Raw genomic sequence first — 10,721 nt, 5'->3', positions numbered from 1 at the left:
TTTTTCCTCGTTTCCTTCTTTACAAATTTCCAGATAGTTTTTACTTTATTGCTCAAGTTGTCAATTTCTTTTCAACCACATGTTCTTTGCTGCCTGAATGGTCTTATTCAGAACTTTATTGTAGATTTTATAGTGTGTAATCCTACTGTTGTCATTTGAACTCCTGGCTGCAGCATATAGTTCTCTTCTTGTTTTACAAGAGATTTTGATGCCTTTAGTAATCCATGGCTTGTTTCCAGATATGAACAGGTTTTCTCTCACTGATTTTTTAGGAAATGCTTCTTCAAAAAGGCTTGTAACTTCATTGATAAACATATTAAATTTTGAATTAACATCAACTCTAGCATATACAGGAGACCAGTCCACAAGCTGTAATTGCTGATTAAAGGTTTCAGTGGTGTGCCTGTTTATAATCCTAAATGTTTTCCAAATAAAATTTTCTTTTCTTCGTACATTCATTTGGTTTAGAGTGAGGAATTGCCTTTCATGATCAGAGAGACCATTTATAATATTTTTCATGGTTAAATTATTGCAAATATCCTTATCTACAAATACATTATCTATTAAAGTGCTAGAGCTGGCAATTGCTCTAGTTGGAGTGTCCACCACTGGTACTAAATTGTAATAGTACATTAAATCTTCAAAGTCTGTTTTGTTTCTATTTTCTGTGAAAAGGTCCACATTGAAGTCACCCATAACAATGATACATTTAGTTTTCCTACATAGGTGGCACAGAAGTGATTCAGTTTGTCTTAGAAATACATTTAGATTTCCAGCAGGTGCCCTGTAAACAGCCAGAACAATAACAGTTGCACTGTCTGCTGTTAACTCGATGCCACACACCTCAAAATGTTGTTCATCACAGTATTTGCTTAAACCTAGGGATTTATACACTATACTATTTTTTATTAATATTGCAACACCACCTTCCTCCATAACAGATCTACAGTAATGAGTAGCTAAACTAAAGTTCTCAACCTGTAGCATGTGGATTCCACTCATAACGTGATGTTCTGAGAAACACAGTATATCAGGCTCACTATCACACTCATCTTTTAAATTTATTAGCAACTGGCCTATTTTATTCTTGAGGCTACATATATTTTGGTGGAATAAAGACAAAGTTTGATTTTTTCTCACCTCTGCATTTGCGTGATGTTTGCTAGGAGTGGCTTTTTTCAGTACATTAGTTCATAGTATTGCTTGAGGTGTGGAAAATTCATATTGAACACATAAGAGAGATGCTTCACACAACTTTGAATCCTCATCTCTCATGTTATTTACCATAAAAAACGCTGAGTTTGTTTTCTGTTGCGTGTAGGACGGGCAATAGTTACCACTGAATATTTTGTTTTGGCTGTTGGTTCCGCCACTGACGATTCTGCTGCTTTTGCGGATGCTTCTTTTTCTTTTGCTGAGACTGGTCTCATACCGGTACATGGAATTTTTCTGTTCGCTGTCTCTCTGTTTGCAATGATTTCATTTATCATTTTACATACAAAGTTTTATTAACACAAATCAAAAAGGAAAGGAGGTAGATTAGGGTTTAAAGTCATGTCGAAATTGTGGTCATTAGAGACGGAACACACAAGTGTAGATACAACTCAGGTTTCTGATCGCTACACAGAATCACTTGGATGCCATTTGGATCAGCTCGGATCTCTTAAACATGAGTAAGACCCCTACTGTCATCTTTCTTTTTAAATCATGAGTTTCAATGTTCACTACCATATATGGAATAGTACCCAAATCTTTCATATCGATCAGCACTGCCCAAGAAGCCTGTTACTTTGCAGCTCTGTCATCTGTGTCACCAGATATCACATGCATAACATCCCCCTCTCTTCACTTTGGATACACTAATACTGTCAGGGAAGTGTCAGAGACAACTACCACTTTTGCTCCAATTCAGTATGACACCATAACATTTCAGCAGCTGAATATGCTACATTTTTTTCTGCTAGAATTATGCTTGCTAAGTATCTGCTGAAAGAACTACTAATGCTCACATTTCTGTACTTGTGTTGACATAAATATATGAATTGTAGTCCCTATAGATTTGATTTGATTTGAGTTATTATTGTTCCTGTAGATCATACAATTTGTACAGCAAAGCACATCATGATATAGGACCAGTCAATTTGAAAAATTATGTTAAGACGGTATATGACGAGAGATGACAGTAGTATATAAAAAAGGTGGTGTGTGATGAGATATGACGGTGGTGCATACTGCACATAGGAGAATACATATAAGAGATACGGACAGAATATGAGTAACAAACAATAATTAAATTATCTTACTAAGTAGAAATATCTACAAGTGAATATACAGCTTATTACAAGTAATTAAAATATTGTGGTACATAGTTCACATAGCAGAATACATATATGAGATACAGACAGAATATAGATGAGATACAATAATTAAATTATCTTACTAAGTAGAAACATCTACAACTGAATAAACAGCTTATTGCAAGTAATTAAAATTTTGTTTCAAGAAATTCATGTACGGAATAGAAACAGTGATTAGTAAATGACAAGTAGTATCATTAACTGCATCTTGCAATGTGTCACCTCTACTGGTTATCAGGATATTTGTGTCATGTGCATTCAGAAGGAGCTGGCATTTGGTATGTGTTCTGAGAGATCATTTATGAACAATATGAAAAGAACAGGGCCAAGGACAGATCCCTCAGGGACGCCATTTGTTGTATGTAGTATATCTGACATGCAGTGCCTGAATGTCTCTGAGTTTCTTATTTCTGCTTATTGCTTTCTTTGACTAAGATAGCTATGGAACCAATTGTGGGCTACACTTCTAATCCCATACTTATGGAGTTTCATAAGCAACAGCTTGTGGTCGACCATGTCAAAGGCTTTGGACTGATCAAGAAATATACTGACAGCAGGTTGTTTATGGTCAACGAAACTTGAGCACTTTTCTAGAAATGCATATAGAGCATGTATGGTGGACTTATTTTTCTGAAATCCGTATTGGGAAGATGTGATTATGTTGTTAGAATTTAAACATATTTCTAATCTAATTAACATACAGTATTCAAATGTTTTTGAGAAGGCAGATAGTATAGCAATTGGCCCATAGTTTGTCATGTCTGTTTTCTCTCCCTTCTTGTAGAGAGGTATAATTTTAGCAAGTTTTAGCTGGTTTGGAAATGTTCCCTCTAGAAATGAGGTATTTATGATATTTGACAGGGAGTCCACTGATGTAATTTGAACACTTATGAAGTAAGAAGCAGGGTATCAGATCATGCACTGCAGAATAAATCTTTTTGACTCTTTTTTTAATAATATCTTCAATTTCATATGGTGTTGTAGGAGATAGGAAAAAGGAGTTCAGAGGAGTATTATTTTTGAGACGAGTGTGCAGTGTTTGGAGAGTTAGTCAGGAGATTTGTGAGAGAAGAGTGAACAGTATTTGAAGAGTTGGTTAGGAGATTTGTGGAAATTTCTGAAAAATAGCTGTTGAATTTATTGGCAATTTTATGTGCATTTTCAGTCTTTTGTCCTTCTATATTTAGTGTTATTTTATCCTCTGTCCTTAACTTTCTACCAGTCTGTTCATTTACTATACCCTAGATGGTCTTACATTTGTTGGAAGGGCACCTAATTCTTTTATCATTATGAGCTTTTTTAGCCCATTTGATAACTCTCTTGTATGTGTTTTTGTAATTTTTATAGTAGACTTTGAACTCTTTGGATTTTCCACTGTCCAGTTTGCTAAGTGTGTGCAGCACATGGAGATAAAAATAACCTCCATGGTGCAGCAGCCTCATCTTTTCTGATGAAACTTTTGAAACCTTTTGTGACCCAAGCATTTTGTTTTTTGTTAGTGATAGTCTTTGTTTTCTCTGGGAAGTGGCAATTAAAGTAATATTCAAATATCTGCAGAAAACTGTCATATTTTTCATTAGTCACGCACTGACCCTACATCATCGATATGCTGATTCCATGGATACATTGGGAATCTTCAAAAGTTCTCTGAATAGTACACATGGCTGCTGCTGTGCCCTCAGCATGTCTTCCACCTTCAGTCTCCAAGACAACTGCTATGTTTGCAGCATAACATGTGTTAAATTCAAACTGCCATGTGCATTTCTTTTGTTTTGGCTAATAAAATAAATACAGGGTGAAAGTGAAGCTAAACAGCATTGTAAGAATAAAACGAAATGTAACTTTCATTATTGGCATATTTAATTTTAATATTTATTTTCCCCAATTCAGTTTTCTCAGAAACTTCTTTTTGGACACAACACACTTCATGCAGCAAACACAGTGATTTGGTGAATTTATGAAAGATAGAGGCTATTGAAGGAGAATAAGTGCCAAATGTAATCGCTCAGTGAGCTGACACCAATTCAGACCCACTTCTAACTTGAAAATCGTCACTGTGTGACCAAGCTTTCATCTGAACTCGTTAGCTGACATAAGAAAAACCTGAAGAAAATGACAATGTGAAGCCTTTCAGGTTTTCTACACAGCTTATTATTAGCTAGTGGTGACTGCATTGGTGATCAAAAAGTCAGTATAAATTTGAAAACTTAATAAACCATGGAATAATGTAGATAGAGAGGTAAAAATTGACACACATGCTTGGATTGACATGGGTTTTTGCTAGAAAAAAAAAAAAAAAAAAAAAAAAAAAGAAACAATATTGCTAGAGGCGTGAGAGATCTCTTGCGCGCGTCGTTTGGTGATGATCATGTGCTTAGCCGCCACTTTCGTCATGCTTGGCCTCCCAGGTCACCAGACCTCAGCCCATGCGATTATTGGCTTTGGAGTTACCTGAAGTCGCAAGTGTATCGTGATCGACCGACATCTCTAGGGATGTTGAAAGACAACATCCGACGCCAATGCCTTACCGTAACTCCGGAGATGCTTTACAATGCTGTTCACAACATTATTCCTCGACTACAGCTATTATTGAGGAATGATGGTGGACATATTGAGCATTTCCTGTAAAGAACATCATCTTTGCTTTGTCTTACTTTGTTATGCTAATTATTGCTATTCTGATCAGATGAAGCGCCATCTGTCAGACATTTTTTGAAAGTTTGTATTTTTTTGGCTCTAATAAATCCCCATGTCATTCCAAGCATGTGTGTCAATTTGTAACTCTCTATCTACATTATTCCGTAATTTATTCAGTTTTCAAATTTATACTAACTTTTTGATAACCCGGTACAATGGCTGGTGACTCTAGTAGTTGGTTGGTTGGTTTGGGGGAGGGACCAAACAGAAAGGTCATCGATGCCATTGGATTATGAAAGTCGGCTGTGCCATTTCAAAGGAACCATACTGGCATTTCCCTGAAGCAGTTTAGGGAAATCATGGAAAACCTAAATGAGGTTGGCCTCCCGTATGTGAGTCCAGTGTGCTGAACATCATGCGACTTCATTTGTAGTGATAACAATGTTCTAATACAGTACCCAAAGACATTCTGTGCTCGTATGTGAAGTATATTAGTGACAAGAACTTCGACCATAAATATATTATATATATATAGTATCTATAGTCGAAGCAGCAAGGCCAGTCTACTAGTATCTACGGTCGAAGGACAAGAAACAATCAATGCCTTCTCTGCGCGATAGGAATGGAGATACTATCGAAGACAGTGCTGCCAAATCAGATTTACTAAACACAGCCTTCTGAAATGCCTTCACAAAAGAAGACGAAGTAAATTTTCCAGAATTCGAATCGAGAACAGTTGACAACATGAGTAAAGTAGAAGTAAATATCCTCGGAGCAGTGAAGCAACTTAAATCACTTAATAAAAGCAGGTCTTCTGGTCCAGACTATATACCAATCCCAGCTAGCACTCAAGCTTATTTCAAGGTGGATATTGAGTTTAGGTTCAGTTGAAAATTCAAGATTGAAAAATCAACCTGTTACACAGTTTACATCAAGCTGTAAAAATTTAGCTTGAATTAAAATAATTTTCCAAAGCTTGAAATAAACTGTAATTTCCCTGGAAGGCTGTACAGCAGATGCCCGCGCAGCATAGCTTCCATAGACGTCCACGGGAAGCGCCACAAGCGTTTATAAGCCTTGCACTGACTCTGCTAGGTTGGCGGCCATTTTATTTTTGTAACGTGCGTTAATGATTGTTGACTGTTGTGAAGTTTGTTTTATACTGGAAAATAGTTCGGAAAGTGTGTGGCGTCCCCTGCCTTACTGCTACACCATGTCTGAAGAAGATATATAGTGTATTACAGGTACGCTGGTGCATTTTTCTCTAGTGGTATGTTAATATTACAAATGTTAAATATTATTACGTAACGTAAAGAAAGTGAAATGGATTACCAGTTAAAAAACATATTACAAGTTGTTCAGCAAAAAGAGGTCATTTTAAACTAGCTCTCTAGTACGTGGCACCAATAAATTAAAACTTAATGTTATTTTACCTTTTTAAAATCTCGCCTTTTTATATATATCGCCCTATTACATTTGTTTACTTGTAAATACTCGCGTGTGTCACACCATGAATGAATAATCGTGAAGTGTGAAAAGTTTCTTTGCGAATACAAATAGTAATGACATGGTGAACGGGAAAAAGTGCATCAAGAACCAGTCACTACATAGGTGTCAGTCTTTTTTATTTGCGTAGCTGTGACTGGTCTTCAATTGCTCTTAATTTTGTTGTTCCCTAGGTGAAATAATACTGCAAGGCCTACTGGTACGTCTTACTTTTATTGTTATTTGTAATGTGGCTGAAATCTAATAAAAGGCAATAATAAACCATGACAAGGAGAACATTTTTTTGTTCTTTTACATTTCGGTTCCACTGAACTGGTAATTTCTTAAATTCATTTCGATTTCATCTTTTATTTAATTTTGATTCAGTTTTACTCACCAAAAAATAATTGTGGATAGAATAAAAGTCTACGTTTTTCTAAACAGTAGTTTCCTTACAAGCTTACAGTATGAGGTGTATATGATTTCAAGTAATTGTTTCTTTATAATTCAGATTAAATGGCCCTGAAACTGTTAGAAATAGTGATGTGTAGCTTCTTCACGAAGTCATCGCAAAATTAAACAAATGTCATCTTTACTTTAAAAATTTCAAACAAAAAGTTATTTCAAATTACTTCAAAAACTCTTTGGAATGAAGTCACCAGAAGCAGCTGCTTACTCAGTGACGTTTATACTAGTTAATGATTCTTACTACATCAGTGAGTTTGAAGTTATTTTGCTAATCTGGGGCATAAAATATATTTAGGTTGATCAGTTTCAACTTTTTACATTTTTTATGTTTGGGTATGGCTAACATTTTCTTCTACCTGTTACAGGATCATTATACCAGCAGAAGTCAGCGATATTTGATCCTGCTCTGGTCTGTGTGCTGGGGCTGGAGGGGCTTCAGAATATTTAATTTTTAAAATAAAACAGTTTTAAACACTTTGAAAATAAAAATTTTGAAACATACATGTCTTGATAATTTTTTTACACCATTTCCATTGTGATATTTATTTAATTAATTAGGTTCAATAAATTCAGATTAATAATTATGTAGCTTAAAACAGGCTGTACATACCAGGCTGTATTCCACGTGTGTAGATACAGCTGGAGCCAAACTTGATACGTCAAGCTTGAAATATAGCTTGAACTCTGCCAACTTTGATGTTTGTTTCAAGCTTGAATCCAAGTAACAGGCATGAATATTCCAGCTTTGATCAAGTTTATATACTTGAATTTTACATCTGGAAACTAGTTTGAAACCGGCTTACTGTGCTATCTGGAACTAATTTCCTTTCAGAATATGCTGATGCATTAGCACCATACTTAACAATCATATACAACCGTTCGTTTGACTAAAGATCCGTACCCAAAGACTGTAAAGTAGCACAGGTCACACCACTATTCAAGAAAGGTAGTAGGCGTAATCCACTAAATTACAGGCCCATATCGTTGACGTCGACATGCAGCAGGATTTTGGAACGTATATTGTGTTCAAACATTATGAATCACCTCAAAGAAAACGGTCTATTGACACAAAGCCAAAATGGGTTTAGAAAACATCGTTCCTGTGAAACACAACTAGCTCTTCATTCACATGAAGTGTTGAGTGCTATTGACAAGGTAGTTCAGATCGATTCCGTATTTCTGGAGTTCCAGAAGGTTTTTGACACTGCACCGCACAAGCGGCTCGTATTAAAATTGCGTGCTTACGGAATATCATCTCAGTTAAATGACTGGATTAGTGATTTCCTGTCAGAGATGTCACAGTTCGTAGTAATTGACGTAAAGTCATCGATTAAAACAGAAGTGACTTCTGGCATTCCCCAAGGTAGTGTTATAGATCCTTTGATGTTCCTCATCTATATAAACGATTTGGGAGACAATCTGAGCAGCCGTCTTCGGTTGTTTGCAGATGACGCTGTCGTTTATCGACTAATAAAGTCATCAGAAGATCAAAACAAACTGCAAAACGATTTTAAAAAAATATCTGAATGATGCGAAAAGTGGCAGTTGACCCTAAATAACGAAAAGTGTGAGGTCATCCACATGAGTTCTAAAAGGAACTCGTTAAACTTCGGTTACACGATAAATCAGTCTAATCTAAAAGCTGCAAATTCAACTAAATACCTAGGTATTACAATTACGAACAACTTTAATTGGAAGGAAGACATAGAAAATGTTGTGGGGAAGGCTAACGAAAGGCTGCTTTTTATTGGCAGGACACTTAGAAAATGTAACAGACCTACTAAGGAGACTGCCTACACTATGCTCGTCCGTCCTCTTTTAGAATACTGCTGCGGAGTGTGGGGGACTGACAAAGTAGATCAAAAAAGTTCAAAGAAGGGCAGCAAGTTTTGTATTATCGCGAAAAATGGGAGAGAGTGTCTCAGAAATGATACAGAATTTGGGCTGGACATCATTAAAAGAAAGATATTTTTCGTTGCGACCGAATCTTCTCACGAAATTCCCATCACCAACCTTCTCGTCCGAATGCGAAAATACGATTATTTTGTTGACACCGACCTACGTAGGGGGAAATGATCACCATGATAAAATAAGGGAAATCATAGCTCGTACGGAAAGACGTAGGTGTTCATTCTTTCCGCGCGCTATACGAGATTGGAATAATCGAGAATTGTAAAGGTGGTTCGCTGAACCCTCTGCCAGGCACTTAAATGTGATTTGCAGAGTATCCGTGTAGAAGTAGATGTAGAGCCACATGACATTTCATTTTTAATCATCAGTAATAGATTCACTGAACTTTGTACTACTGGAGCCGTGGCATGCTACATAGGTCCTTTCCCCACAGCCAACGAAACTGATTTAATTTTCTATTCACACTGCAAGTGACCTAGCAGCACAGAAGACTCATGTCGTGCCTTTTTGAAGGTGATCGGCTACTCGAGTCATCCAGTCTCTCAGTATCTTGGTTTACAGGTACCTGGAGACCTGATTTGAGTATCCCCATGTGAATAGGGGCTAACATGCATACGTTACTGCAGTTCCAGTAACGGGTTAAATTGGCTGTTAAAATCACTTGTTTTTCTTTTATGTTTGACAGTGAACATTTTTTTCAACATCTCGTTCACTCAAGAAATTTCTTAAAGGTCACTACTTGTGTCAATCTCTTATTATCTGCTGGACAAATCTGTATAGCTACAACATGAGAAAAGTTACGAGTGTGCATTGTTGTTAAAGCTTTTTCTTGATCTGGGATATGTATAGGAAACGCTCTCGTACAATATCAATCCATTTGACAAACTTTTCTATCGTTGTCAAATATTTGACAGTGAGTGCTGTTCGTCATGTTTGTCAAATGTAGCACGTAGGCTATCTGACGTGTTTACAAGAAATTTTGATTGACGAAAAATTTGACAAGTTGATGAGCATTGTATGTTTTTATGTTTCGCTTTATATGTTTAGTGAGAAAAAGTTTTATTACAATTTATCTCATGGTATCGAGAGTTTCCACAACTATGAAACTACGATCAGGGATAAAAACAAAATAGCACTGGCAATTACAAAAATGGTAGTGGTGCCGTATCTTTCCTGAACGTATACACTGAAGCACCAAAAAATTGTTATAGGCATGCGTATTCAAGTACAGAGATTGTGTTTTCCGTCCATCCGCCTCGTTCTTCACTCTTGCGCTTCACGAGTGAGCTAGCTTTCCAGACCTTGGTTTACTATTTCGAATTACCTCATCTCTCAACTGTCTTAAATGTAAGTAGTCCCTAGACGGTCAGTATCACAGTACAATAATAATATTGTGCAATATTATCGAAGTTCTTCCTAGACCGATCAATGATACTGGAAGTTCACAGTAGAAGCGTATTTACGTTTAGACGACCTATGGGATGTGGTAGATGGGACAATGAAATCCACAGATCAGAATTATTCAAGTAAGGATAGGAAAGCAAAATCAAAATTGATATTACTGATTGATTCGGTGAATTATGTTTAGGTTGAAAAAGCTGCTACAGCGAAAGAAGTCTGGGACAATTTACGAAGTGCATTCGAGGATGGTGGTCTTACGAGAAAAGTATGATTATTATGCGAGTTAATTACCACTCGTCTGGACAAATGTAAGAGTGTAGACGAATACGTTAACAAAATAATAACCACGTCGAACCGACTGAGAAACATCAGATTCGAGATCGCTGACGAATGGATAGGAACATTGCTGTTGGCAGGACTGCCCGAAAGGTATGCACCTATGATTATGGGACTTGAAAGCTC

Source organism: Schistocerca serialis, chromosome 7, assembly GCF_023864345.2.
Source record: "Schistocerca serialis cubense isolate TAMUIC-IGC-003099 chromosome 7, iqSchSeri2.2, whole genome shotgun sequence".
Lineage (NCBI taxonomy): Eukaryota > Metazoa > Arthropoda > Insecta > Orthoptera > Acrididae > Schistocerca > Schistocerca serialis.
This window is presented reverse-complemented; position numbering follows the sequence as displayed.